Below are 6,222 nucleotides of genomic sequence, written 5' to 3'. Positions count from 1 at the left end.
CGCATCTTTAAGCATTAAAAATAGATGTGATTATAAAGCCTATTACTCTCAGAACTCGAAAGCCGAGACACATGCACAAGGGCGGATTGAGTAATTTGGAGGCCCAAGGCCGACTGATATGAGGTTTCTCATTTAGATAAAGGCAGTTAAGGAATTGAGCAAATATTTTGAAATATCAGTTTTTAGTGAACAAAGCCAGAAAACTGCAAGAAAAAAAATCTGAAACATAACCAACAGCACTGGCTCATCATTCTAATGCTGCTATGAAATGTGCATTATAATCTGCCTGACCCTGGGTGTGTTGTTACTAAAGGGGCCATGTAAGGGGGTCAAAGTGTCTCTGTCTATGTACTGACTACTTATTATTGTTTCTGACATTTCCTGTTTCCTGTTTGTATGTATGGGATGGGTATGTAGTGGTCTCCACACATCTAAATACACTAACATGTCTCTAGACTGAATAAAAATAAAAGAAATAGATGCCAATTATTGGTGCAATATCTGTTCTGCAGCAAATCATCATTCTTTATCTATTGCATCCCTTTTAACCAAACAGTAATTCACTAATTCAGTTTCAATGTCTGCATTGGTCTACCTGGCTGTAATTGCTTATGAAGAAACTGTGGTGCCAAAAACTTGCTAGGGATTCTCCCTGAGAACTTTTGGAATAATCAGAATGTGTTTTGATCCTATTTTATTTACTCATGGCCTCTTATTTACTCTGAAAATACACATCATAATGAAAAATAAATTTGAGAAGTATACCTTATATTTGATGTGCACATTTAATGGCTACAACTTGAGGCCCCTTGGAGCATGAGGCCTGAGCAATAGCCTTTCTTTGCCAAAGGGTAAAACCACATATGCATGCATGATGATGCAACATTTACAAGCCCAGTCCATTTCACTCAACAAAAGACGTTTGATTGACAGTAATTCAGGTAATCGTAGCTTTAAAATACAATCTTTAAACATCTACTTGTCTCTTTTATTGCTTTTTTCTGTATCTAACTCCAAAACTTCCCCATCTGGTTGACTTTTGAGGAATATCAGACAATTGAATGGCTCTTTTAACACATCAAGACACGTTTTCCTGTCTTGCCTAAGTGTCTAGTTTGTATCAGAAGTAAGCTGTGGATCGTCACATTCACATATAATGTAGACATGAACAGAACAAAATAAACACAGAGAAAATAGTGGTTTTTATTATTTATTGAGTTACCAAAGGGCCACTTTTTAAAGAAATGTCTGCCTTTATTCATGTGTTTGTGTACACAGGATTTCTTTTCACATAATTCATGCCTGTATAAAAGTGTAGTTCTGATATCTGATATATTAATTGTTGAGTAAAAGTCACTGAGTGAGGGAAAAAAAGATGTTATGAATGGGATAAAAGCAAAAAACCCTGCATTTTAAGCATATTTTAGACTGCAAAGCAAAATGAAAGAACCCAACACCACTGCCTGTCTAATCATGCACATACAGATTACATTTTTCTTCTTTTGGCTCTTGCGTCCTCACGTCTTGACTCCTGGTCTCGTCGTCAGTGGTGCGGTGCCACCCTGGTGTTGTGAAATAGCCGGCTTATTGGAGGTGTGTGTCATCGGCCTGATTCACAACACCAGCTGCAGCACACACACCTGAGAGGGAGGGAGCACTTCTTCTTCTGCTGCTGGATGCATGCAGACCAAAATCATCTGAACACTGTGGCTGATTTCCTCATAGTCAGGTATGCTATTATGTATTTGTGCGCCTCTAGTCCTAGCTCTGATTTTAGTGCAGCAGCATGGAGCTCACAGAGCTTGGCTCGGCTCTGTCTGTGTCCGCAGATGAACTCAAACGTATCTGAGCAGAAATGTGGAGCAGCCAAGACAGAATGAGCGTCCATCTGTGTTCTCTCAGGCCAGACTGAAGGACAGAGAGAGTGGGCCACAACTCTAACAGGCAGGGGATGATGGGTGATTGTCTCACAAAATTTGCAAGAGCTTGAAGGCTGCAGCTACTCTTCTTTCTTTCTTATTCTTTCTTTCATGAGGAGATGTTTTGATTTGAATGGTTGGAAGTAAATTCATGTCAGCTGTATAGTAATGTATGTGAAAGCACCGTGCAGATATGGTGAGGGAAATCAGATTTAAAGCTGAAGGTATTCAACATGTGAGGATGTGATTTGAAACAACTGTCCAATACTAAATAATGTAAAAACAAACTGAATAAATGTGGGTGTGAGAGTTCTCAGAAACCCTTTATAATAATTTTCAGTAGGGAAAATACAGGGTCAAAATTATGGGATATCAAACACTAAATACATCAGAACCAAGCAGAAACCCCAAGTGTTAACAAATGAAGCCGATGCACAGTGTCGACTAGAGGCTGGCTGCAGAAGCCTCATAAACACCTCATGTTTAAATGCCCATGGATACAGTTGCCATTTTCGGGGCAGGGAACATTCGTGTGGGGTATAAGAATTCCTTTCACCTAGCCTGCAATGCTGCAAATGCATGCATTTTTAAAAATGATTTTTTTTGTGGCAGCTTTTTGCCATTATTGGGATAGGACAGCTGAAAAGAGACAGGAAATGCAGGGAGAAATAATGGGGGGTGACATGCATCAAACTGTGCCAAGACTGAAGAGCAATCCTGCAACCAGCGCAACGAGGACCACAGCCTCTGTATATGGATGCCTGCTCAAACGACTGACCTAAACTGGCACCCAAATTCACGTACAGTGCCTATAAAAATTATTTATCCCTTGGATGTTTTCATTTTATAAATCAATTATGGTCATAATTCAATCAATCAATCATAATTGTTTTTTAAATTGGACAAAAATATTACAAAAACCCTCTTTAATGTCAAAGTAAAAACAGATTTCTACAAAGTAATGCCGATTTAATAAAAATATGTAATATAAAACAAGTAACTGCATAAATATCCAGCCCCTTAAAAGTGACTGACCTAATTGAAAAGAGGTCCAGCCAACTGGGGCTAGTAGTCTCACAATTAGTGAAACCTGTATCTTGAAGTTCCAGTCACTGGTTAATCAGAATTCCTGACTACCATTACACCATAAAGACAAAAGAACACTCCAAGAAACTCAGAGAAAAGGTTATTGAAAAGTATAATTCCGGAGATGGATACCAAAAAAAAATCCAAGGCACTGAACATCCCCCAGAGTTCAGTTAAATCCATAATCAAGAGAAGGAATATGGCACGTGTGTAAATCTGCCTAGATCAGGCCGTCCTCACAAACTGAGTGAGCGTGCAAGAAGGAGATTAAGTGAAAGAGTCCACCAAGACACCTGTGAGGGCGCTGAAGGAGTTACAAGCTTTAGCAGCTGAGATGGGAGAGACTCTGCATGGCCAGGTTCTTCACCAGTCAAAGCTTTATAAGAGAGTGGCAAAGAGAAAGCCACTGTTGAAGAAAACTCATTCAATATCAAGTTCACCAAAAGGCATGTGGGAGACTCCATGGTCAAGTGGAAGAAAATTTCTTTGGTTTGACGAGGACAAAATGGTGCTTTTTGTGTGGTGGACACCGAACACTGCACATCACCACAAACACACCATCCCCACTGTGAAGTATGGTGATGGCAGCATCATGCTGTGGGGATGCTTCTCTGCAGCTAGGCTTGTAAAGGTAGAGGGTAAAATGAATGTGGCAAAATAAAGGAAAATTTTAGGGTAAATCTTATTCAGTCTGCAAGAGAACTGTGACTTGGAAGATTTATTTTACAGTAAGACAAAGAGCCGAAGCATACAGCGAAAGCTGCACATAAATGGTTTAAAGACAACAAGGGGAATTTTCTGTGGTGGCCAAAGCAAAGCCCAGACCTCAATCCAGGAGGTAGAGAAATTAGAGAAATTGTGGCTGACCTTGAAAAGGGGTGTCCACATCTGATCACTGTGCAACCTGACAGAGTTTGAGCAGGTTAGAAAAGGAGAATGGAGTAAAATCGCAGTGTCCAGATGTTTGAGCCTGATTGAGACCTATCCACACAGAGGTGCTTCAACTAAATACTGATTTGAGGGGGATGAACATCTATAGTCACTTATTTTACATTACACATTTTTGGGATAATTACCATTACTTTGTAGGAATCTGTTTTTGCTTAAAATTAAGTTTTTTTTTTATGTCAAAAAAGTGCTTTACAGTACAACTTCTCAGTAGCTACTTGCTTCTTAAAGTAAACTTTAAATTAAATACTATTTACTTGAGTTGATCAATAGACTTTAACTTAAGTATATTTTAACCAGAGTAACTCCTTTAATAATATAAAAGTCACAGCTAACGCTGACTACAGACACATATGCTAGGATTTTGGGTTCATGACCGAAGCTCAGCCATATTTAGCTGTAAAATATCAATCTTATGAATTTGAATTTTATTTTCTTTAATGCAAAGGCCACACAGCAGCGCTCTAGTTCTCTGGTTAGTGGTTTGTTTTTCTTCCCAGCCCAAAACGGATGGGATATTTTCTGGGTGTTCCCTTTGATGCCGACCACATATAGTTTAAAAGCAGAAATGAACTAGTTTGCAGCCTGGTGCAAGAATTTTAGTTTCAGATATGAGTTCTCCATAATATAGGGCACAGCTGATATGACTGTAAGCACTTGTGTTGTTTCTGTTGGTCAGGATGCTTAAGGCCCACCTCAGCTCCACCTTCCAGTCTGTTGAAACAAAAGTTAGTTTGAGACAGCGCTGTCGATATGGTGACCACTACACTAGCAACTACATGGGAGACTTTCTGACTTCACCCAACATATTATAGAGTCTTACTTTTCAAAAAACATACTGAGTTCTGCTTTTCTGAATTAATGAGATAGTTAACTTGTTTATTCAGGAAAACAGAAAAAATCTTTATTTTTTATATGAAAAGCTTCTTATCATTCAGAGAGACGTATCTCATTTATTCAGAATAACAGGACTGTTATCTTTGAGGAATGTTTTAAGCCTAAGCAGAATTTGTTTCCATCTGCAGAAAAACAGCTGCTCCTTTTGCTACACCAAAATATTCTCCTTTGATATCGAGTCTTTAAGCCAAGGTGAAGCCAACAAACCACCTGCTAGGGACTGAACATGTCAGTGGTACTGACTCTCAGCCTGTGGAGACAACATAACTGCTTCATTTTAAACTCAGGATACTACATGTCAGACTTTAAATTATATTTATAAAAAAAAAGGGTTAAATATCTAAAATGTACGTCTCAGACTTAGTGTAGCCTCAGGACCAAGCACCCTGAGGAGTCAGCTCCCCCTTTACTAAAACCATCTTTAAACCAATTAAATTTGTTTCAGACATTTTTTCAGTTTGGACCGTAGATGAAACAAAATACATGTCAGGACAAAGAAGGCATCATTACAGAAGCCCTGGGAGAACATGTATGCATACATTTAATTTACTCTGTCTCCCATGAGAACGTGTAAATTGTGGTTTTCTAGAGATCTTCAGAAATTAACACATTACCAGAGGAAAACACGTTTTGCTATCCTAAAACTAGAAAAGCACTCAGAGAGCGCAGACCTCTGCCATTAGCCCTATCTCCCAATAGTGAAGAATCCTTTAAAAAATTCCTGGATCCATCCCCATGTGCCCCCGACCACGGCATTTGCCGATTACTTCCTCCCCGGTGGGGTGGAAACACAGTAAGGCAAAGCATTGGCTTCACTATGGGTGCCATCAGATGCACCCATGGTCTCACCGGATGACTGGAAGTCATGGCAGAGGGTGAATATTCCTCTATTCCTCCCAGCATTGTGAATATTCCCGCTTTTTCAAACTCTATAAACTCCAAAACTTTGAATACCCAAAAAAAAAAAACACCCAAAAGCTGCTGCTGGGATTGAAGTTACTTATATCTGCCATCTCCTGGTGTTAAGTGGTAACAACGCAGACCTCTGCCATTAGCCCTATCTCCCAATAGTATAGAATCCTTGAAAAAATTCCTGGATTCAGACAGTGAGGTGGATCACTCCCAAAATCTAATCAGTTCTTCCTTATGCCATTTCTGACATTTCCTGAAAATTTCATGAAAATCCGTCCATAACTTTTTGAGTTATGTTACTAACAAACGAACAAACTAACGAACAAACCCAATCACATAACCTCCTTGACGGAGGTTATAACGAGATGAATACATAAGTGGAGATCTCGAGAAAACGAACAAACATCACAGCAAAACAGAGTAGCATAAAAGGTATAGATGTGTGTCACCTTAGAGCAGG

The sequence above is a fragment of the Cheilinus undulatus genome, linkage group 9 (assembly GCF_018320785.1).
Source record: "Cheilinus undulatus linkage group 9, ASM1832078v1, whole genome shotgun sequence".
NCBI classification, from domain to species: domain Eukaryota; kingdom Metazoa; phylum Chordata; class Actinopteri; order Labriformes; family Labridae; genus Cheilinus; species Cheilinus undulatus.
The sequence above is the reverse complement of the archived record's forward strand: the minus strand, read 5'-3'. Positions refer to the sequence as shown.